Consider the following 26,231-nt stretch of genomic DNA (forward strand, 5'->3'; position numbering starts at 1 on the left):
AGCCAAACATATTACAATGCATATTTTGCCAATGTCCACAGCTGAAAATTATTTTTCATATTTTACTTTTGTTTTACACAAAATGTAACAGCATTTTTTACTCAAAAGTTTTATTGTACACAAAAGTACATAATTAAAATGATTTTGTTGGACTGATGTATCAATTTTTTAAAAATATTATTTTATTTTATTTGAGAACATACTGTACAGAGGGGCTACAATTACATGGGCAGGATAATGCATACATTTCTTACCAAGCATTGCAGCCTCCTCCTTTGTTTACCCTTCACCTCCCTTCCCAGCCTGATGTATCAATTTTTAATAGCTTCTTAGGAATGTTATTATATAGTTTATCAGGATGTTCCATCTTTCAGTAGGATTATTTTGGGAAAGGCTTTAGCTAATAATAAGTTCTTCAATACAACAGTGTCAACAAAAATGTCATAATACAAAGAGATAAGGGAGATTTGTCAGTATTCTGACTAGATTAAGAAAGATGTTATCTTGCAAATTTTGAAGTTGCTATAAATACATTGCTACTAAAGTTTGACCCTAACTATACATTTTTAAAATTAGGACAAAAATTAAACTTGTGAGAACATATGTTCAGATTTTTTTGTTTATTGTTACTAAATATATAAACTGAAATTTCTTAAATATATGTCAATGTCATCATTGAACTAGCCAATTGATAATACTGGTATTTATTTAAATGCCAATATGATTTTCTACTAAAAAGTGGTGATATAGTATGCCGTTTTTTTTTTATCAAGTTAGCAAATATAACGCATTACATGAAAGTATGAAAGCTACTTGATTTTTTTTTCTGAAATGTATTCATAGTTTTCAGATCTAGAAAATTATCATTATTAATTAAAGCTCTGATAAAAATTACTATAAAGCTAATTTTTTCTTTTTGTTTTATTTATTTATTTTAAATATTTTTGTAAAAGTGATATGCAGAGAGGTGTCAGTTATATGAGTCAAGTAATGAGTGTATTTCCTTTTGAAACGTGTCATTACCTCCCTCATTCTTTCCCAGTTTTTCCTCTCCCTACTTCCCTCCCCCAAAATTGTATAGTTCCAACGTAGTATCTAGCAATTTCTGCTAAATTGGTTGACCCTTTGTCCCACCATTTCTGTGCTTAACCCTTCCACACCCCACATCAGATAAAGTTATATACAAGACAATTTTTGGCTTGATTTGATTATCTTTTGTGTATGTGATAGAGTGTGTTGGTTCTGGAGCTTGAACTCAGGGCTTGTCCTCTGTTCTTCAGCTTATAAAGCTAATTTTTAAGTTAAATGTCAGCAGGTTAACTTGTGGGTCAATACCAATTTTATAGAATTCTTTAATCTTTATAACAAATTTACTTGCTATACTATCGAGTTCACATCTTTAGAACAGTACTCATTTTTACGAATATTACAGCAAGTGTTTTTCCACATTATTGAAACTGAAGATAGCATATCATTTAAAAGAAGAGAAAGCACTGATAATTTTTCTGTCATTGAGTACAAATTTCCCATAGCATTGAAATGATTGCAAACAGAGGAATTCCATTCTTTATGTGTAAGTGTATTTTATATACATATACATATAAATATATTAGCATTGTTTGGTTATTTTCTTCAGTATATCATCAGCTTAAGCATAGGAGCAATGCACTATATAGTTTGTAATCCAAATACCAGAAAAATACTAGTTAACAAAATGTTTATGAACAAAATATAATATATTTAACATGAGATGGCACCTTTAATTCTACCAAAGCCATCTGGCTTTTTTTAAATAAGTTATTCAATGGCAATTAAAAATGACCAATACAGCCAGATGGCCAAGAGTAGTGGACAAGAAGCACACAAGAAACATATGTGTTTTTACAGTCATATTCCAAATGATTTGAGGGCCCTTAAAGGGCTAAATTGCCGGATCATCTCACCTCTGATAGATGAAAATAACATGTAAAGTCTAAACTTTGTGCTTGATAAAAGAAAAAAAAAGTATGTCTACGCTTAAAATGAGGCAATTTTTCTTTTTCTTTCTTTTCTTTTTTTGGCTTTTGACCTACAGTTCTTTTTAATTGCTTTTTTTATTATCTTTAAGTAACATTACAAAGGATTTGCTATTCACAAAGCAGTTTATGAATACAGTGAATCTTGTTCAATGTTGCCCCTTTCAATGTTCTTAACCACCCATCTTAATCTACCCCTTCATTCATTTTTCTTTTTATGTATTGATTTTTTTGCCATAAAGCAATTGATGTGTATGATGCATGTTGATCCATGTCATCCCTTCAACCTCTTCAACACCCTTTGACCCACCATTTCCCTATTTTTTCTCAATTCTATGGTATATACAATGAATTCTTGGCTGCTTTCTCCCCACATCCCCCTCTTTAAGGCCACACTAAAGTCACCAGCACAACCATGTTCAAAACAGCATTATTTACCATAGCCAAAACATCCAATCAGCCCAGATGCCCTTCAGTGGCCTAATAGGTAAAAAAAAAATATGGTATATATACACAATATAATTCTACTCATCCATCAGAAGGAATGATATTGACCATTCTTAAAGAAATGGATACTTGGAAAAATTATTTTGAGATAACATTTCTTGGATCAAGGAAATGACACACACACACACTTTCCTGTTTACAAAGCATTGTATCTCTACAGTTCATTTGCAAACATCTTATATGAAACAGCATATATACCTGGGCTGACTATATCTACTTTAATACTGAAATAATCACTAGTAAAATTATGTTTGAGTATTAGACTCAATGTGAGGTGTTTAGATGAGAAGGGTTCCCCTATATGAATGGATTAATGGCAATTAAAATCTGCTTGAGTTTGTGAGTTTGACTTCTTGTCCTTTGTTCACTTCTCTTTACTTGTCTGCCATAGGATGAAAGAACATGTAAAGAATCATTTTATACCGATCACAAATTTTCCAGAGATATGGACCAGTATAATTTTGTTCAGTATAATGGGCCCAGTCTCAGGAATTCTGTTACAGCAGCACAAAATGGACTATGGTACCTATGTTAATATTATTTATATATGTAGAAAATGGATTTGTAGGGGCTGGGAAGGTGGCGCAGTGTTAGAGCGTTTGCCTTTCATGCATGAGACCCTGGGTTTGATTCCTCAGCACCACATAAGCAAAAAGAAAAAAAGCCGGAAGTTGCGCTATGGCTCAAGTGGTAGAGCGCTAACCTTGAGCTGAAGAGCTGAGGGATAGCATCCAGGCTCAAAATTCAGGCTCCACAACTGGACCCCCCTCAAAAAAAGAAAATGGATTTATATTTTATAGAACTGTTCAGTTTAAGTTCTAATAGATACCCTTTGAATACATAAGTTTTCATTTAGCTGTATTATAAGAATAACACTGATGAAAGAAACTAAAAATAGCTAAATTAATCTGATTTGGGGAGGATAAGAAGAAACACAGAAATAGTGGGACAAGAAGTGAACTAATTTAGCAACGATACTCACTAGACACTATTTTGGAATTGAACTATACAACTTGGAGGGTCAGATCAGATAGTGGGGAGGGAAAACCTGGGAGAAAACAAGGGAGAGGATAATACTGTTTGAACGGAAATGTAATTGTTATCTGATTTTTGTAACTTTAAGCTCTCTGTATATGACCTTTACAATAATAAAATTAAGAAACAAAACAAAAAATAACATAGGGAACACCATATATATGAAATGGACATTTGTTTAGTGATTGTGTCATTATGGGTCAATAATAACTCATATCTACTCAATAACACAGAGCTTGAAAGAACTATTTCAGTTTTATTTAATTATACTTACAAATACACTGAGAAGTTTCTATGGCAATTATTTGTTATGAGTTTACACTAGTATTGATTTCTTTGATTGATATATGTGTTATTCTATGTATGAGCAATTATAGCTTATTAAGAGTCATATTTAAGTCATAACATAACTTTCAAAAATCAGCCAAACCAGACATAAATAGAAAAGAACTCATGAAAGTGATATCTGCTGTAAATAAAGAATTACAGAAACTTTTTTGGGGGGAAAGCAATAGAAGAAATATAGAGGTAAGATAAGAAAATCATCAAAAATTTAAAAATTGATGGTAGTTTGTGAGATACTTAAAAGAGTAACAAAATATTATTTGAAAAATGTACTACGTATGAGTGTGGAAAATAGTAATAAGGATAGCAATTTAAAAACATTGTGAATGTCTAAATACAATATGTTCAACATATCACTATAATCATTAAAATATGTTTAAACACTGTTATTCAAAAAATTAAAATAATTATGATCCATGGCCTCAATTCTTATGTTAAAATGTCAATAATATCTCAGGTAAATATATATATGAAAAAGAATATATAATATGCTTTCAATTAAAAAATATGATTGTTATGATTATAAAACCTCACATAAATTAATCTGTCCATAAAAATCAATAAGCAAAAATATTTAGAACATCATTATAACAGTTACATATTTCTTATGACAACATATTCATCAAAATAAAAATTGTACCGGTTCTTTTTTTTTAATTTAATTTTATTTTATTTGAGAACATACTGTACAGAGGGGCTACAATTACATGGGCAGGATAATGCATACATTTCTTACCAAGCATTGCAGCCTCCTCCTTTGTTTACCCTTCACCTCCCATCCCAGCCTACCCCCTCCCCCCACCCAATTATACCCCCCTCCCCCCCCACACCGACATTGTAAAGCTGGTTTTGACCTGACATTTTGTACTTCTCATTGTTGCAACAGGTCCACCTGAATCCTTAAACGACTTGTTTGTCCCCATCTCCTCCACATGTTATACTGACATCAAATATAGTGAAAGCGGGGGTTACACTGTGGGGGAGGGACATACAAAGCAACAAAGAAATAATCTTATAAATGTGTTAGAAACACATGCATGAAAGAAACGAAAACATTAAAATACATATTTAAGGGTTCGTTTTCCTAACATCACATTATCTGACCTTTTCTGCTTGACTCATACCTATACTAGATATTGCAAATAAGGGAAACCATGGGACCTATGCTTCTTTGGGCCTGGCTTACTTCACTTAATATAATTTTTTCCAAACCTTTCCATTTCCTAACAAATGCGGAAATGTCATTCTTTCTGATGGAGGCATAGAATTCCATTGTGTATATATACCACATTTTCTTGATCCATTCATCTACTGAGGGGCATCTGGGTTGGTTCCATATCTTAGCTATGGTAAATAATGCTGCAATAAACATAGTTGTGCTGGTAGCTTTAGTGTGGTCTTGTTTGTAAACATTTGGGTAAATGCCCAAAAGAGGGATTGCTGGATCATAGGGGAGATCTATGTGAAGTCTTTTGAGGAACCTCCATACTGCTTTCCAAAGTGGTTGAACAAGTTTACATTCCCACCAACAATGAAGTAAGGTTCCTTTCTGTCCACATCCCCTCCAGCATCTGTTGTTGTTAGAGTTCTTGATTTTTGCTGTTCTAACTGGAGTGAGGTGATATCTCAACATTGTTTTGATTTGCATTTCTTTTATGGCAAGGGATGTTGAACATTTCTTCATGTGTCTATTGGCCATCCTTCTTTCTTCTTCAGAGAAGCTTCTCTTTAAGTCTTTCGCCCACTTATTTATTGGGCAGTTGTTTCTTTGAGGATTTGTTGTTGGGTGGTTTAATTTTTTGAGGTCCAAGTATATTTTAGATATGAGACCCTTGTCCGTTTTATGGCTAGTAAAGATCTTCTCCCAATCGGTGGGCTTTCTATTGATCTTGCCAGCTATGTCATTTGCCCTGCAGAAGCTCTGCAATCTTATGCAATCCCATTTGTCCAACCTTTCTTTGATTTGTTGTGCTTCTGGGTCTCTATTCAGAAAATTTCGGCCTGAGCCAAGGAGACCTAGGGTTTCTCCTATTCCATCCTGTAATGTTTTCAGAGTGTCTGCTTTGAGTTCAAGGTCTTTGATCCATCTGGAGTTGATTCTGGTGCAGGGTGATATATAAGGATCTAGCTTTAGTTTTCTACATGTAGTTAACCAATTTTGCCAGCACCATTTACTGAAGAGGCTGTCTTTCTTCCATTCTATTGTTTTAGCTTCCTTATCAAAGATTAGATGGCTATAGGTCTGTAGGTTCATTTCTGGGTTTTCAATTCTATTCCATTGGCCCTGAGGTCTGTTTTTATGCCTATACCAAGCTGTTTTGATTACTATGGCTTTATAGTAGAGTTTGAAATTTGGTATTGATATTCCTCCAGCAGTGTTCTTTCCGTTGAGGAGCGTTTTTGCTATTCGGGGTCTTTTATTGTTCCATATGAATTTTTGGATTGCCTCTTCTATTTCGTTGAAGAATGAGGGTGGAATTTTGATAGGTATCGCGTTGAATTTGTAGATAGCCTTGGGAAGTTCTGCCATTTTCACGATGTTAATCTTGCCAATCCAGGAGCATGGGAGGTTTTGCCATTTTTTAAGTTCTGTGTTGATTTCCTTTTTCAAGATTTTAAAGTTTTCATCATAGAGGTCCTTCACTTCTTTGGTTAAGTTAATTCCTAGGTATTTTATTTTTTGTGGGGCTATTACAAATGGAGTTGCTTTCCTAATTTCAGCCACACTTTTCTCATTGTTGGCATAGAGAAAAGCCATTGATTTTGGGGGTTAATTTTATAACCTGCTACTTTGCCAAAGTTTTGAATCAGTTTGACTAATTTGGGAGTGGAGTCTATGGGATTCTTTAAATACGAGATCATGTCGTCTGCAAAGAGGGAGAGTTTTATTTCTTCTTTCCCTATTTGGATCCCCTTTATGTCTGCATCTTTTCTTATTGCTGTAGCTAGGCATTCTAATACTAGATTGAAGAGAAGTGGAGAGAGTGGGCATCCTTGACTTGTTCCTGAATTAAGAGGAAATGGCTTTAGTTTTTACACATTGAGTATAATGCAGGCTGTAGGTTTGTCATATATAGCCTTTATTGTATTGAGGAATATTTCATGGATTCCTAATTTTTCCAGAACCTTCATCATAAAGGGGTATTGGATCTTGTCAAATGCTTTTTCTGCATCTATTGAGATAACCATGTGGTTCTTATTCTTGCTCCTGTTGATGTGATGAATAATATTAATTGATATGCGTATATTGAACCAGCTTTGCATCCCTGAAATGAATCCTGTTTGATCGTGTTGTATGATTTTTTGGATGAATTGTTCAAGTCAATTGGCCAAAATTTTGTTGAGAAGTTTTGCATCAATATTCATCAAAGAAATGGGTCTATAGTTCTCTTTCTTTGATGAGTCCCTGCCTGGTTTTGGGATGAGGGTTATGATGGCTTCATAGAATGTGTTCGGTAGTGAGCTTTCTCTTTCATTTCATTGAAGAGTTGGAGGAGTATTGGTATGAGCTCTGCTTTGAAGGCCTTGTAAAATTCCGCTGTAAAGCCATCTGGTCCTGGACTTTTCTTAGCTGGGAGGTCGCTTATTGCTGTTTCTATTTCAATGCTTGATATGGGCCTGTTAAGCTGGTTTAACTCATCTTGGTTTAGTTTTGGCATGTCAATATTTGCTAGGAAAAGTAGATTTCTGTCAAGTTCTCAAACTTATTAGCATAAAGTTTTGAGAAGTATTCCCTTGTAATGTTCTGAATCTTGGTCGTTTCCGTGTTGATTTTTCCATTCTCATCTCTGAGTTTATTAATTGGGTGTGTTCTCTTCTTTTTCTGATAAGGTTTGCTAAGGGTCTGTCAATTTTGTTAAGTTTTTCGAAGAACCAACTCTTTGTTTTGTTGATTCTTTCTATAGTTTTTTTGGGTTCTAATTCATTTAATTCTGATTTATTTTTGATTATTTCTTTCCATCTCCTGGATTGGGGTTCATCTTGCTGCTCTTTTCCAAAAAGGTTTAGAAGTGTCATTATATTGTTGGTTTCCGATCTCTCCAATTTCTTGATGTAGGAGCTCAGAGCTATAAACTTGCCTCTGAGTACTGCCTTTGCTGTGTCCCAGAGGAGCTGGTAATTTGTGTGTTCATTTTTGTTGAATAGCATGAACATTTGAATTTCCTTTCTAATCTCTTCCATGACCCACTCATGATTCAGCAGTGTGTTGTTCAGCCTCCATGTGATACCGGACTTTCTTTGGTGGCTTTTGGTGTTAAGTTCTAATTTTATTCCCTTGTCCTCAGAGAGAATGCAAGGTATAACTTCAATGTTTCTGAATTTAGACAAGTTTGCTTTGTGGCCTAAAATGTGGTCTATTTTATAAAACGTTCCATGTGCTGCTGAGAAGAACGTGTATTCTGATGCTGCTGGGTGAAATGTTCGGTAAATGTCTGTTAAGTCTAGTTGATCTATGCTGCTGTTTAGATCTGCGGTTTCTCTATTGAGTTTTTGCTGAGTTGATCTATCTAGTGGGAAGAGTGGTGTGTTAAAATCCCCAACAATTAATGTCTTTGGATCTATATGGGATTTGAGGGAAAGTAGTGTTTCTTTGATAAATTTGGGTGCTCCATTGTTTGGCGAATAGATATTTAGAATTGTAATATCCTCCTGAAGGAGAGATCCTTTAATTAGTATGTAGCGACCTTCTTTATCTCTTCCAACGAATTTTATTTTGAAGTCTGTTTTATCTGATATTAGGATTGCAACTCCCACCTGTTTATGAGGGCCGTTTGCTTGGTAGATTTTGTTCCAGCCTTTAACCTTGAAAATGTGTTTGTTTTTACGGGCAAGATGTGACTCCTGCAGGCAGCAGATAGAAGGGTCTTGTTTTTTAATCCAAGTAGACAGTCTATGTCGCTTAATTGGAGAGTTCAGTCCGATAACGTTAAGAGATAGGACTGAGAGGTATTTGGGAGTTCTTGCCAAGTTATCCATCTTCTTGGGGGCTGCGAAAACTGGGTTCTTCCTAAGGTTTTTGGATTCTCAGTTTGGGTGCAGTTTCTTGGCCTTTGTTGCGGTCTTGTTGGTTTTCTATGTATAGGATATCTTTAAGAATCTTTTGTATGGCTGGTTTGGTGGAGATGTATCGTTCCAATTTTTCTTTGCTATGGAAGGTTTTTATTTGGCCTTCAGTTATGAAGGAGAGTTTAGCTGGGTACAGTAATCTTGGTTGATATTTGTTTGTTTTTAGGGCATGGCATACGTCATTCCAGGCTACCCTTTTCTCCTTGACAGCTTTAAGGATCTTTTCCTTGGTCTGGGTTGATCCTGTGTGGATTATAATGTGACGGTGGGATGTCCTATTCTGGTCTGGTCTATTTGGGGTTCTAAAAGCTTCTTGTATCTGAATAGGCCTATCTTTTTGTATGTTTGGGAAGTTCTCTGCTAGGATCCTGTTAAACAAATTTCCTAGACCATTTACTTCTGTTTCTAGGTGCTCCTCTACACCCATTATCCTTAGATTGGGCCTCCTGATGGTGTCTTCCAGGTGTTGGATAGACCTATCATATTTCTTGGACTTGTCTTGGATGGTTGTATGTTTTTACTCTATAATATCTAGGCTGTCTTCAATCCCTGAGATTCGATCTTCTGCATGGTCTAACCTGCTGTCAAGACTCTCTACTTTGTTTTTTATCTCTTTTCCTTCTAATTGGTCAGATTTGATGGCTTCAAGTTCTTTGTTGAAGCTCTGTTTTAGGTCTTGTATGAATTTCTTTACTTCCTTAATTTGGTGTTCAGTGTTTGTTCTCAAATCACTTAGTTGATTGGTTATGGTTTCTTTGGACTCCCATTCCTTCTGTTGGGTTCCATTCAGTATTCCCTTTGTGGTCTCCCTGACTTCCTTCAGCTCTTTGTTAATGGATTACATGTATGCCTTTAGTGATCTTTGTGTATTCTCTACCTGGTCTGTCAATTCCTGAATTAATCTTTGATTAGCTTCATCCCGTCTGTGGGATTCCTGCAATTCTCTTTCTTCCCGTTCCTGGGATTCCTGCAGTTCTCTTTGAGTGTTCTCTGTCTGCTCACGCCATTCCTCCCTTTCTCTTTGAGTATTCTCAAGTTGTTCACACAAATCCACTATTAGTTTTTGAGTAGCTTCATCACGCTTATGATATTCCTGTATAAACTTCTGGGATGCCTCCTCTCTCTCCCTATCACGCTCATACAGAGTCCTTTTTACATTGTCAAACTTCTCATTTATCATGTTTGCTATTAGTGTTTGTAGAGCTATTTGGGAACTCTCCTCTGGATTATTCTTTATCTGTTCTAATCCCTGATTATCAAGATTGGGAATTGAGATACCCGAATTTGCCATTTTTCTTGTGTTTTTCCGGCTTACTCGGCCCATTTGAGATGAAGATTGCAACAGTTTTGTGCTAGAACACTATCTTAAGGCAACCATCAACCAACGTTTGCGTTTGTACAGTCAATAATCTACAGATACAATCTAGTTCAACAGATACATCTATTCAACATCAAACAACTATATGTTAAAGGACTTCGAACCGCAGAAAAGAATTTGGAAAACCAGAAATTATTAGGATTAGGGAGAGATGTGGGTAAAAAATAGGAATAGATTGGTGTGGGGAGGCACAGGGAGAGTTAACTATGTCCTAATCACAATGCAGGAAATGGGTTGGGTAGGATGCAAGTAGAGAGAGAAAGAAAAAGAAGAGATGGAAAGGGGAATGAAGAGAGACCAGAAAAAAATAGAAACGTAAAAATTAATGTTATTATAGAGGTTAAAAGACCGTCTATTTAGAGAGGAATGTGAATATGTTCAGAGAAGGGGAGGGACATAGGGGAGATGTGAAAAACTTTAATTATGGGAAAGGGAGAAGAAAAGATCAGAAGTTCAGTAGAGCTAGACAAAAAACAAAAAGATAATTAAGAAAGAAAGAAAAAGAGAAAGAAGACAAGAAAAGAAAGGAAAACGCTCATTCACATATTCCTAAAATAAAAATTATAAGATGAGAACGAAAAAAAAAAAGTTACTGGAAAACAATTATTTTTTCAGAAGAGGCAAAAATTAAAGATTAATAAAAGTTTTAGAAGGGAAATATATATATATATATATATATATATATATATATATATATATATATATATATATATAAGGTAACCAAAAACAAAAAAACAAGCAAAAAGAAAAGAAGAAGAAGAAGAAAAAAAAAGAAAAAGTCTTTTGAATTTTTTTGTGGGGTGGGAGGAGTGGGAAGAATCCTGTATCTCCCTTTTGTTTGTAACCAGTCTCTTGTTGGAGTCTCTGGTCAGCTTGAGGTCCTGTGGCTTGATTGGTTTCTTAAGTCGGTTGGTTGGAAGAGGCAGAAAAATGCTCTGCTTTACTCAAGATTTTGAGATCCCCCTCCCAGTTTAGTTTTCTGGGAGGGTGACCTGCTTTGAGAATCACAAAAGAGGGGGATGTGGTGATGAGGCTAGGTTCTGGGTAGAGTTGAGGCCTTTCAACAAACAGTAGCTTTTCCCTGGGGCTATTTTGTGATAAAGCTCACAGCGCCCAGCCTGGATCCATTCTCAGGGTTTCTGTTGTTCAATTGATTGTGGTGGCTGCTAGAGGGAGGGGCAGCCTCTGGCTCTGGTTACCCAGTGAGGCAAGGCACTCCAATGGCTGGTGCCTGAGCTGGGTGACTTTTCCCTGGATGGAGCTGAGTCTGGCAGGTCACTTCGCCGTTAAGTTCTTGTGACCTGCTAACTGACTCGTTTTATTCCAAGGCCTGAGCTGGAGCTAGCAGCTCCTCCGAGCTTTTTCGGTATCCATGATGGAGATCACCGGTGCTGGGGGGGGAGGGGTGGCCTTCCCTCCTCTGCTCCCTGAGAAGGAGTGAGGACTTCGGGCTTGTACTCATGCCGAGTCTTGGATCCTGGGTCATCTCTGGTCTGCAAACAGCAGGATGAAGATGTCCGCTCCTTGTCTGTTCTTGTTGGTGTTGAGTAGAATCTGCTCGTCCGCTGCGTCTGGCTCCTTTTTCCCGGACTCTCTGTGTCTCAGGTATGACCCCGCGGCGGTGGTCGCTGCCACGACCCTGCTGCCGCAGCGGCAGCTGATGTGTTTCCTTGGCTTCCCCTCTCTTGTCTAACTCTCTGTCCTGTGATGGCACACTTGGTGTGATTCTCTGGCTTAGGACTGTTCACTGGAACTCTAAAACTGCTTTCTATGCGAGAGCTTGTTCATTCCAGCTTCTCCTCCGCCATCTTCCCGGAACAGCTCTGTATAGGTTCTTTAAGTTAATAATTTTGTTTGCTTTCTTTATTGTTTCTTTATAGAATTATAATTTTTAATATCAACATGTAATCATCTATAGAACCAGTAACACATGTCTTAGCATTTCATTAATTATTTCTATTATTTTTTATTTTTATTTTTTGTAGGTTGTAGGGCTTGAATTTTGGGCCTGACCATTGTCCCTGAGCTCTTCAGCTCAAGGCTAACACTCTATTACTTGAGCCACAGCACACTTCTTTTTTTCTGGTGGTTAATTGGAGATAAGACTTTCATGGACTTTCCTACCCTAGTTGGCTTTTAACCTTGATCCTCAGATCTTGTCCTCCTGAGTAGCTTGGATGACAGGTGTGTGCTACTGGCACCCAGCTCCTTTCAGTTATTTTTACAAGTTTCAGAGGCATTGGAAAACAACGTTCAAGTCACTTCACATGGAAAACTCCCAATGAGTTAAAATACAAGAACATATTAAGACAACAGTCTTTGCTAATAGAACATGAAATATTCATGTAAATATATAAGAAATAATGGGCCTCTATGATATTGACAATATACTTAAATGACAGCAATTTCTTGCAAATTATCAATACAATACAAAAGATGAATGTCAGTATATCTTGTTAGTTCATTTATGAATGCAAAAATACTATCATTACAATAATTTGGATCCTATTGTCAGTATGTTTTTCAGTACTGATGAATAAGTATTGTCATAGATATAAATGACAAGGAATGTTAAAACCTATAATGTGTAAAATGTTGAAATCAATTTTTATTGGGTTTCTACAAGAGGAAAGGTTCCTGGTTTTGCACTTTTAGCCACAAGTATCATTCAGAAAGGGAGAAGCAGAGACTACTAAGAGCATTATCGGACACAGTGACACCAGGATAGCTAAGATAAAACTGAAGAATGAATTTACCTTGTATCATATATAAGCATATATATATATATATTTATATATATATATATATATATAGAGAGAGAGAGAGAGAGAGAGAGAGAGATAGGAGACACACACACACACACATATATGTTTATATATATACTTCTGGATTATATATATATATATATATATATATATATATATATATATATATATATTTGTGGATCATCTACAAGTTAAAGATATAGTTCTAAAGTAGTAAACCTTCCAGTTAAAGATATAATATTAAAGCTTTCAAATACAATGTCCTGAATAATGTAAGGAGAGTTTTATCATTTCATTTATCTTTTGAAGCATGACTGTTTAAATAATTTATCCCTTAAATAAGTCATTAACATAGCCAGGATGAATATAATTAGAATCATGCAGAAATTATATTTTTGCTTAAATAAATTTTAATGATAACAAACCAAAATGTGCTTTCAAATCAATTATCCTTATTGAGGACAGTCAATTATCAGTCTGATTTTGTCCAACTTACATGAGATCTCAAAACACAGATTGGTACCATTTTGCTAAGCTTTAGAAAAGAAACAGGGAAGGAAGACTCAGCCCCACTTTTTTACTACTTAACAGTGAAAGTAGGAAGTATGCCAGGATGTATGATGAAAATAAAATATTGTATGCCCAAACAAGCTTAGTCTACAGAGCACTGGAAAGCTACAGTATTATATAAACTATGTAACAGTGGCTATGTGGATTTGATTGAACTTGACAAGTGAAGAAAGACAATCAAATGAATCAGAAAAGATCAAGTGAATCGGTGACTCATACATCCACAGTGGCTGTGATCATAGACTCTTTATTTTTAATTATTTACGTTTGTTTGTTTAGCTGTTTGTTTTTGTGCTGCTGGGGATTCAATACAGGACCTGGTACATATCATAGTTGTTTAAGTAAGAATCTATCATAGCTTTTTCAATACTAGTTCACTAACTAACCCTAGAAAACCTTCACTTATAACACAGAAGAAGTTGCTTCAAGAGAATAATTACAGAAAAGATCTAGAGACAGAGAAGAAATTCCAGATATTTGGCCAGCCTGGAGCAGAGTTAGGAATCATTGGAGGACCTTCTTGCTGGTAAGAGATAAAATGCTGGCAGGTATTTAAATTGGACTATGGTCATTGTTTCCACTTTCTTTCCCTCCTCTCACCTCTTCTGACCTGAGAGTAAAAAGATCTTCCTCCTATTTACGGCCAGTTAAGGTCTCCTAGACAATTCTGTGTGTTCTTCTTTGTAAGTGGAGATAAAAGTCTCACAGATCTTCCGCCCAAGTTGCTTTAACTACAACCCTCAGATTTCATCCTGGGGTGTAGCTAGGATAACAGGTGTGAGACACTAATGCCCAACTAGTACTTATGTTCTTACATCCTAAAACCATAAAAAGCCCATGGGAGGACATATTAAATTGAAAGGAATATTTGGAATACAATGATTATAACATACTATACTTCCAGAAGAACACAGGTCCAAACAAAACATTAGGCTCATTTTGTGTTTTAATGTTCCAACATTGTCTAACTAAAGATTTCACGATTTTTTTTTCTTTTTGTAGGTCATGGGGCTTGAACTCGGGGCCTGGGCCCTGTCCCTCAGCTCTTCAGCTCAAGGCTAGTGCTCTACCACTTGAGCCATAGCACAACTTCCAGTTTTCTGAGTGGTTTATTGGAGCTAAGTGTCTCATGGACTTTCCTGCCCAGTCTGGCTTTGAACCATGATCTGACTCAGATCTCAGCTTCCTGAGTAGCTAAAATCACAGGTGTGAGCCCCAGCACCCGGCAAGCTTTCACCTTTTTATCAGAAAATGGACACGTACAGTGAGGGAATCAACACTCCAGAATATTAGCAAAGAGCACCTTGCATTTTACAATAGCAATTGTGCCACGCACACTGTGGTTAACATAAGTTACATGGTTTGAAATTAGAGGTGATGTTATTTTCTTCATGATACACTATCAAAAGCCAAATGGATAAAATTTGGTTTGTAGATGACATAAAAATAGGCCCTATGCAAATGTAACTCTAAGGATGTCCAATTTCCCTCAGTTTTGAGTATTTTAGTTAGATATCTCAATACTTCTTGAAATTGCTTCTGCATGGAGAAATTTATTTTTTTAAACCAGAGTTTTTTAGAAAATACCATAATATCCTAGAAAAATAAAATTTTACACTTAAAAAAAAGTAGGATGTCATTCTAAGGCTGCCTGCAGGCCTTGGGAATCTTACATAGTGGTATAATACAGAGGGCCCAAGATATCTTCTAATTGCTCATTAGTGAAATAGATGTTTCAATGAAGATTATGAATAGGTTGATATGTATGTATAGATGGATGGATAGATAGATGGATGGATGGATGGATGGATGGATGGATGGATGGATAGATGCCATAAAAAATGAAATAAGGGCTGGAAAGGTGGCTCAGTGGTAGAGCGCTTGCCTTGCGTGAATGAGGCCCTGGGTTCAATTCTTCAGCACCACATAAAGCAAAAGGAAAATAGCCGGAAGTGGCGCTATGGCTCAAGTGGTAGAGTGCTAGCCTTGAGCTGAAGAGCTGAGGGACAGCACCCAGGTCCGGAGTTCAGACTCCACGACTGGACCAAAAAAAAAACTAAAAATATTTTAAACACTTTTTCTTTACTGCTGTTACATGGTATAATTTTTACTTAAAATTCACTATTTTAGCTAAGCAACTGAATGCCAGTGATGGGAGGGAGGGAATGAGTGAGAAAGAGAGAAAAGCTGACACTGAGCAAAAGGAAAGGAATGTACATATTATGTGAGGTGGAAGAAATAAGTGTATATTCAAAGCTCATAGAACTCGTAAACTTTATAGACCACAATAGACAATTTGCCCCATGAAAGTTAGAATGTGTTTGTGACTTTCACTAAGCATCACTATCCCACAATACTGTGAAATTTGTGAAATCATGTAATCACTTAATCACAAAAAAAGCTTGCAAAAAATTCATTGCTTGAGAACATTTTTTAAATTACATTCAACAAGTTAAGGCATTATTTTATATTGAGGTAGAAATGTTGAATTTGGTGTCCTGGTCTTAGTCATCTTGTTGGTTGGCACTCTCCCACTTGATCCACACCTGTAGCATGGCTTTTCACTAATGAATTTGCAAACAGACTCTCACAGACTTTTCTCTTGAGGCTTGTTTCAAACTGCTTGCATCCAGATCTCAGGTTCCTGAATAACTAGAATTACACGTGTTGGCCACTGGCTCCTGACACCCGGTACATCTGAGTGAATACAATGGATAGGCAATTAGTACAAATAAATAATAACCACAAAATTTCTGTTTGGGGCAATGGAAAGTAATTTAATTATTCTCCCAGTTAGGACAAAAAGAAACCAGTTTATAAAAAATATGAAAATTGGGCTGCAAAGATGGCGCAGTGGTAGAGCGCTTGCCTTGCATGCCTGAGGCCCTGGGTTCGATTCCTCAGCACCACATAAGCAAAAAAGAAAAAAGCCGGAAGTGGCTCTGTGGTTCAAGTGGTAGAGTGCTAGCCTTGAGGTAAAGAGCTGAGGGACAGCGCCCAGGCCCAGAGTTCAGGCTCCACTACCGGACCCAAAAAATATGAAAATTATGCTTCAAACTAATAATACAGAACAAAAATTGGATGAAATAAGGTACAAGGTAGATAGAAGTCTAAGCAGGTATACTTTTTGACAAAAAATTTTTTATTGTGAAAATACCACACAGAGGGGTTACAATTACATGGACAAGGTAATGAGTACAAGGTATACTCTTTTATCCTGAATAACTTGTTATTACTAAAGTGGGTTCAGAGTTGCAAATATTTTGGCAGATCTGCTTTCAAATTTTCATAAGCTTGTGTCAAGATATTCTGTATCATACATTAAGCATGTCAGTGAATTTGAAGAAGTAGGCATCAGTAATAAAAAAAAAAACCTGTTATCCATTAGAGATGACCAATAACAAAGAATACCTCTCATCCTGTCTATCAATTGATGCAAAGTTTTCTACCTCCAAAAAGCAAAATCAAATTATTTGGAAAGGAAGCTAACACGATCAAGAAACTCAAATCATCCTTTTGTTTTTGCCAACTCAATATCTGGTATTAAATCAAAACATGAAAATGATAAGGATTAACAAAAGAAAGGTTTTAAAATAAATAATTTAAATGGAACCAAACTTTTCAGTGTATTGAAATGACTATATATATGGTTTCAAATAGAAGTGATAGATAAGACAATTACAAAGAGAGAAGGTAACAAGGATCTGATTAGAAATACAGCTGAGAAACCAAAGATAAATCCAGATACATTTGTGCACATGGATGGCCACTCAGAGAAATAGAAGAAATAACTGAAATGGAATCAAAGCCAAGACATTGTAAGTAAATTGCAGAATGAAACACTGAAAAAATGCAGAACATACTTAGAGAAAGGTCATTTTTCTTATTTGACATATATAAAAAACTTAAAACTTTTACTCCTGTCCTAATCAAATTAATGTACTTGATAAAACTGATCATCAGTCACTCTTCTGGTATTATCTATAAATTGAGTTTGCAAAGTAAACCCACATGGAGAAGTCCAAAAAGAAGTTACTATTACATGACCATACATGTTAACATTGTATGGCAATCTATTTTTCCTACTGTATCATACTCTTTTCCCCCTTTCCCCTAAGAAATGGTAAGTTTATTTTTCCTGTTTACATACTTGCAAATAACCTATTCTAACAGTATTAAAGATTCTTTTTTAAAATTTTTATTTATTTTTTATTGTGAAAATACTGTACAAAGGGATTATAATTACATGGGCAAGATAATGAGTACATTTCTTATCAAGCATTGTAGCTTCCTCCTTTGTTTCCCCTTCCCATCCCTTCCCATCCTCCCCTCCCCCGCCCTCCCCACCCAATCCTCCCTGCCCCCCCACCAAAGTTGTAAAGTTCGTTTTTGACATAACGACTTGTACATCTCATTGTAACAATATTAAAGATTCTTAATCTCCTACCACTCCATCTTCTTATTGATCATCAGTCTGCTGATGTTCACTGAACATTTCTTAGTTACACTTGGTATATCTTACGTTATTCACCCTCTTTCATTTTCCACTCTCTTCTCTCTTTCAAGAAAAAGAGTATAAATTGTTCTTTAGCTTTCGTTTGTGCTCTAGCTTTATTCGGGTTAGCTTTAATTCAAAGAAGACAGCATTCTCATAGCCAATAGTATGATAGCCTTAGATGATAGCATTCTCCTAACCAATAGCAAAATGAGGATGAAAATTTACCTTGACTAATATTCACCGACTGCATGAGGTTATGCCAATTGGCTTTTAAAAAACTTCATCAACTTAGCCATTTCAGGCTTTAATTTTAGTTTGTCTAACCACTTTTCATTTTTTCATTCTGGAATTGGCTGAATAAAAATTGATAGGATTCATCTTTAGAAGATGTAAAGCTTTTGGGCTGGGAAGGTGGCTCTATTGGTAGAGTGCTTGCCTTGGATGCATTAGGCCCTGGGTTCCATCCTTCAGCACCAAATAAGCAGAGAAAGCCGGAAGTGGCGCTGTGGCTCAAGTTGTAGAGGGCTAACCTTGAGCTGAAGAACTGAGGGACAGTGCCCAGGCCCAGAGTTCAGGTCTACAACCGACAAAAAACAAACAAACAAACAAACAAAAAAACAGAAGATGTAAAGCTTTTGCTAAAAAGACTTAGAGATATAACAAGAATTGAAATTTAAATGATGCAATGGTATCTCAAATTTTCTTTTGATTATTATATTAGCAATGGGATTTAGTTTTCTTTCAGATGATATGTTTTAAAACTATAAATATATCCCTTCAATTTTAGATAACTTTCAATATTCACTAAACCGTCCAGAATACATGTTACTGACTTTGCTAAATTATATATCTGACAGATTCAATCAAGTATACTGAAGATTGAATGATTAAAATGGAATCACATATACTATAATAGTGCCATAGATAACTGTATTGGCCACTTTTCATACAAAGGCAAATGCCTTTGAAAATTGTATAAACATGATAACATTCATTGAAAACCTAAAGTAATCTCACTATAAAGGTTGTACAATTCTATGAAATTAGTAAAATAAAATGTTCCCTAAAACTGTTTTGTTAAATGATACGCTCGTTATTTTCCTTTCCAAATATGCTACGACTTTCTTTATTCACAGTAGAACAATCCCACCACTGTTTCAATATCTACTCTAAACCTGAGCTGATGAGTGTTTCTAAAACTGATGCATAAAACATGTCCTAGAACCTGATGTTAAAGTTAACAGACAACATATTAACATCTACCTGTATACATGATTGATTTTTATAGAGGTCTTCTGTACCTTTTGTTTATTCAACCTTTAAACTGAGTATCTGGATTATGTAGTTTTTATTATTTTCCCAACATATAGAGTCTGATATAATTTTCACATTCACTTTGATTTCAAGGTTTGTCACAAAGTGAAGAAAAAGGACAAGTTGACAAAGTTTAGAAGATGCTACCCAATTAAAGACACTGGACAATATCAGTATTTTCTCTCTTGTTCTTAGGAAAAAACACTTTAAAGCTATTTATTTTTGAGAGAAGAATATGTATCTAACATTGCACTCAGAAACTGTGTGGAATATTATATCACAATAGATTGCATGAGTTATATAAAAGTTATGCCACCTATTTTTTAAATGAGGCATACTTACAATGAAAAGAATATTGGATTTGGCATGATACAGCACTATTATTTATCAATATACTAAAGTTGAATAATTTACTTAACCTTTCTGAAACCTTGAATATTCAGTTATAAAAATGTAAATGGCAACCTATCACACAAAGCTTGTTTGACTTTTCTAGTCTTGCTGTAACAAGGCACCACCAAGTAGGTGGTTAAAATAACCGAGGTACTTGTCAATCAGTTCTGCAGGTTAGAAGTAAAAGGTCAAGATGCTGTCAATGTCGTGCCCCATTCAGTCCGGTAAGAAAGAATCCTATTATTCCTCACTCAAAGCTTGTGGTGGCTGTTAGCAATGTTTATATCTTGGCTTGAAATTGCAGTACACCTATGTCTGCCTTTATCCTTGTGTTTCTCTTTTGATAAAGATGTCAGTCCTAAAGGAAGAGAGGGAGAGGGGTAAAGAGAGAGACAAAGAAAGAGCATTCCATTAATTTTAAAGCCCACAATATTCCAATCTCACCTCATCTTAACTACTTTCATCTCACCTACACTATCCCATAAATGTATTTAATATACAATGTGTATAGTTTATAAAATATAATGTAAAAATGTAGTAAATATCTGAGATATGGACAATTGGAGAATCAACTCATCTTTGAAGACACAATTCAGCTCATAAGAGAAAGGATTTAAAATGGGTTAAAATGTGTCAAGAAAATGTGGTATATATACACAATGGAATTCTATGCCTCTATCAGAAAGAATGACATTGCCCCATTTATTAGGAAATGGAAAGACTTGGAAAAAATCATATTAAGTGAAGTAAACCAGCCCCAAAGAAACATAGGTCCCATGGTTTCCCTTATTTGCAATTACTAGTATATGTCTGAGACAAACAGAAACAGTCAGACATGTTGATGTTAGGCAAAATGAACACCAGGATAAGGAAGCAAATGTTTTTTCTTTCTTTCTATAGTTTCTAACATAGTTATAAGATGATGTTTTGTTGCTTTGTATGTCCCTCCCCCCCGGTATAACCCCTGTTTTCACTATAGTTGATGTTGGTATAATTTGTGGAGGGGAAGGAAAAAAAAACAATTGTTTAAATAGGGTTACAGGTGGCCCATTGCAACAATGAAATGTACAAGATGTGATGAAGAAAATTAAACTTCACAAATTTGGCAGAGGAGGGGAGATGAGAAGGGATGGGAAGGAGAAACAAAGGAGGAGGCAATAATGCTTAAGAAGAAATGTAATGTACATAAAAGGTCAGATAAGGTGATGTTAGGGAAATGAATCCTAAGATATGTATTCAAATGTATTTTTTCTCTTTCATGAGATTGTTTCTAACACATTTATAGGATTATTTCTTTGTTGCTTTATATGTCCCTCCCCCACAGTATTAGCCCTGCTTTCACTGTATTTGATGTCGGTATAATTGGTGGAGGGGAAGGGGAAAAACAAATCGTTTAAATAGGGACACAGGTGGACCCATTGCAACAATGAGATGTATAAATCGTTATGTCAAAAGCGAACTTTACAATTTTGGTGGCGGGGCAGGGAGGATTGGGTGAGGAGGCAGAGAGGGGAGGATGGGAAGGGGAAAAATATATATCAGTTTAAATGTAAAAAAATATATATAAAGCCCCCTCCCCAAAAAGAAATGTACTCATTACCTTGCCCATGTAATTGTAATCCCTCTGTATGGTATTTTAACAATATAAAAAATGTGCTAAAACTTAAAATGTGTTCATTACTTTTCTCTGGTACTCCAGAATCATGGCTTCACAACAACTTATCTGACCTTTTCTGCTTGACTCAGACATACACTAGTTATTGCAAATAAGGGAAATCATGGGACCTATGTTTCTTGGACCCTGGCTTACTTCACTTCTTATAAATTTTTCCAAGTCTTTCCATTTCCTAACAAATGGGGCAATGTCATTCTTTCTGTTGGAGGCATAGAATTCCCTTGTGTATATATACCACACTTTCTTGATCCATTCATCTACTGAGGGGAATCTGGATTGGTTCCATATCTTAGATATGGTAAATAATGCTGCAATAAACATAGTCGTTCTGGTAGCTTTGGTGTGGTCTTGTTTGTGAACATTTGGGTAAATGCCCAAAAGTGGGATTGCCGGGTCATAGGGGAGCTCTATGTTGTGTCTTTTCAGGAACCTCCATACTACTTTCCAAAGTTGTTGAACAAGTTTACACTCCCACCAACAATGCCATAAGGTTTCCTTCTGTCCACATCCCCTCCACCATCTGTTGTTATTAGAGTTCTTGTTTATAACCATTCTAACTGGGGTGAGGTGGCATCTCAATGTTGTTTTGATTTGCATTTCTTTTATGGCTACAGAGGCTGAACATATCTTCATGTGTCTATTGGCCATCCTTCTTTCCTCTTCAGAGAATTTTCTCTTTTATTCTTTAGCCTACTTATTTATTGGGCAGTTGTTTCTTTGAAGATTTGTTTTTGGTGGATTTAATTTTTTAAGTTCCTCTCTTCCCCTCTATCTCTTGTCTCCTTTCTATTCTCCTCTTTATCTCTCCTCTCTTTCCTCTCTCTCTCTCTTTCTCTGTCTCTGTCTCTGTCTCTCTGTCTCTGTCTCTGTCTCTGTCTCTCTCTGTCTCTGTCTCTCTCTCTGTCGCTGTCTCTCTCTCTCTCCTCTGTCTCATTCCAGTACTGAGGCTTGAATTCAGGGCCTATCTTTCAGACATTTGTGGCTTCTTTTCTTTTCTTTTCATTTTCCTTTTCTTTTCTCTTCTCTTCTGTTCTTTCTCTCACTATTTCTCTTTGTTTCATTCTATCCTTCCTTCTTTCCTTTGTTTCTTCTATATCTTCCTTTCGTTTTCTCTCCCCTCCTTCATTTTTCCTTCCTTATTTCCTTCTTCCTTCTTCCTTCTTCCTTCTTCCTTCTTCCTTCCTTCCTTCCTTCCTTCCTTCCTTCCTTCCTTCCTTCCTTTCTTTCTTTTTTCTTTCTTTCTTCCTTTCTTTCTTTCATTCTTTCTTTCTTTCTCTTTCTTTCTTTCTTTCTTTCTTTCTTTCTTTCTTTCTTTCTTTCTTTCTTTCTTTCTTTCTTTCTTTCATTCTTTCTTTCTTTCTCTTTCTTTCTTTCTTTCTTTCTTTCTTTCTTTCTTTCTTTCTTTCTTTCTTTCTTTCTTTCTTTCTTTCTTTCTTTCTTTCTTTCTTCCTTTCTTCCTTTCTTTCCACTGGTAGTTACTTGGAATATAATACTCTCATAGCTGTTTCTGCTCCAGCTTATTTTGAACAGATCTTAGCCATCTGAGTTGTCAGGACTGCAGGTGTGACCCACTAGCCACTAAGCTTAATAAACTTCATTTAGAAAACAAAAAGGAGAATTTACTTGAGACAGAATAGGGTTGTCTACACATTTAGAAATTAAACCTTCATTGATATCTAGCTTCTGTTTCCAAATAGTGAGAAGTTACCAACCTTCAGGCACTCTTTGGCATTCTACATAATAATTTATGAGATTTTCACATACAAAAAAATCTAATATTAAATACTACTTTTTTGTTATTTGTTTGAATCTGAATTACGCATGGTTATAAAATGACAAAACATAAATCTGTCAAAATATGTAAATCTGGATGCATACTTCAATATTTAACCAGTATATTATCCTAAAATATAAACATATGAACCAAAATGACACTTCTATCTTTTTTGGGCCAGTGAGGATTCTCACAGATTTTCCCACCCAGACTGACTTCTAACCAAGATCACCAAATCTCAGCCTCCAGTATAGCTAGGATTATAGGTATGAACCACTGCGCCTGACAAAAGAAAGTTCATAATGAATTTTAGAAACTTGAAAATTTACATGTGAAAATATTGATAAAATCTAGTTCTGGGGCTTATGTTCCACAATGCTATTTGTGTGTTTGTGGGTGTGTGTGTGTGTTCATATGCAAGTATGTAGATGATAACTGAATAGAAAGAAAAATAGATAATATACAATACATATTTACCTATTTCTACATAATTTTTCATATATATAAATTTACACATGTATAAGGGTAAATTAATTCCAGTAATAAGTAATTTAAAAGAATATCTACATAGGTTAAGAATGCTTCACTCAAATCTCAGGTTAAATTTACCTCAATCTCAGTACTGCACCTGTGAATATAAAAAAATACATAAATGAATTTTGGTCTACACAAAACTTTTCCAAGTTGGAATCATTCATAGCAAAGTAAAAAATACAATTTTTCTTTGAACTTTTCTGGTAGTAGAAATGACACGTCACCAGTCTCAAAAATATTTTCAAAATATGGTTGTCTCACAACCTTATCATATCAAATGCAATTTGGCTTTCTAGAACTTATTTTTTTTAATTTAATTTAATTTTTTTGTGAACATACTGTACAGAGGGGTTACAATTACATGGGCAGGATAATGCGTACATTTCTTACCAAGCATTGCAGCCAACTCCTTTGTTTACCCTTCACATCCCTTCCCAGCCTCCCCCCTCCACCCCAATCCCAATCCTTCACCTTCCCCATCCTCCCCTCCCCCCCGCACCGACGTTGTAAAGCTTGTTTTGGACATGACAACTGGTTCTTCTCATTGTTGCAACAGGTCCACCTGTATCCTTAAACAACTGGTTTTTCTCCATCTCCTCCAAAAGTTATACTGACATCAAATATAGTGAAAGCAGGGGTTATACTGTGGAGGAGGGACATACAAAGCAACAAAGAGATAATCTTATAAATGCGTTAGAAACACATGCATGAAAGAGAAAAACATTAAAATACATATATATGGGTTCATTTCCCTGACATCACATTATCTGACCTTTTCTGATTGACTCATACATATACTAGATATTGAAGATAAGGGAAACCATGGGACCTATGTTTCTTTGGGCCTGGCATACTTCACTTAATATAATTTTTTCCATTTCCTAACAAATGGGGCAATGTCGTTCTTTCTGATGGAGGCATAGAATTCCATTGTGTATATATACCACATTTTCTTGATCCATTCATCTACTGAGGGGAATCTGGGTTGGTTCCATATCTTAGCTATGGTAAATAATGCTACAATAATCATTGTTGTGCTGGTAGCTTTACTGTGGTCTTGTTTGTAAACATTTGGGTAAATGCCCAAAAGTGGGATTGCTGGGTCCTAGGGGAGTTCTATGTGAAGTCTTTTGAGGAACCTCCATGCAGCTTTCCAAAGAGGTTGAACAAGTTTACATTCCCACCAACAATGAAGTAAGGTTCCTTTCTGTCCACATCCCCTCCAGCATCTGTTGTTAGAGTTCTTGATTCTTGTCGTTCTAACTGGGGTGAGGTGATATCTCAATATTGTTTGGATTTGCATTTCTTTTATGGCTAGGGATGTTGAATATTTCTTCATGTGTCTATTGGCCATCCTTCTTTCTTCTTCACAGAAGTTTCTGTTTAAGTCTTTCACCCACTTATTTATTGGGCAGTTGTTTCTGTGAGGATTTGTTGTTGGGTGGTTTAATTTTTTGAGGTCCAAGTATATTTTAGATATGAGACCCTTGTCCGTTGTATGGCTAGTAAAGATCTTCTCCCAATCGGTGGGCTTTCTATTGATCTGGCTAACTATGTCCTTTGCCATTCAGAAGCTCTGCAACTTTATGCAATCCTATTTGTCCAACCTTTCTTTGATTTGTTGTGTTTCCGGGTCTCTATTCAAAAAATTTCGGCCTGAGCCAAGGAGACCTAGGGTTTCTCTTATTCCATCCTGTAATGGTTTCAGAGTGTCTGCTTTGAGTTCAAGGTCTTTGATCCATCTGGAGTTGATTCTGGTGCAGGGTGATATATAAGGATCTAGCTTTAGTTTTCTACAAGTAGTTAACCAGTTTTGCCAGCACCATTTAATGAAGAGGCTGTCTTTGTTCCATTCTATTGTTTTAGCTCCCTTATCGAAGACTAGATGGCTATAGGTCTGTAGGTTCATTTCTGGGTTTTCAATTCTATTCCATTGGTCCTGAGGTCTGTTCTTATGCCAATACCAAGCTGTTTTGATTACTATGGCTTTATAGTAGAGTTTGAAAATTGGTATTGATATTCCTCCAGCAGTGTTCTTTCCATTGAGGGGCGTTTTTGCTATTCGGGTCTTTTATTGTTCCATATGAATTTTTGGATTGCCTCTTCTATTTCCTTGAAGAATGAGGTTGGAATTTTGATAGGTATTGCATTGAGTTTGTAGATAGCCTTGGGAAGTATTGCCATTTTCACGAAGTTAATCTTTCCAATCCAGGGGCATGGGATGTTTTGCCATTTTTTAAGTTCTCTGTTGATTTCCTTTTTCAAGATTTTAAAGTTTTCATCATAGAGGTCCTTCATTTCTTCGTTTAAGTTAATTCCTAGGTATTTTATTTTTTGTGGGGCTATTACAAATGGAGTTGC

The sequence above is a fragment of the Dipodomys merriami genome, unplaced genomic scaffold (genome assembly GCF_024711535.1).
Source record: "Dipodomys merriami isolate MVZ:Mamm:240054 unplaced genomic scaffold, mDipMer1.0.p SCAF_1608, whole genome shotgun sequence".
Taxonomy (NCBI): Eukaryota; Metazoa; Chordata; class Mammalia; order Rodentia; family Heteromyidae; genus Dipodomys; species Dipodomys merriami.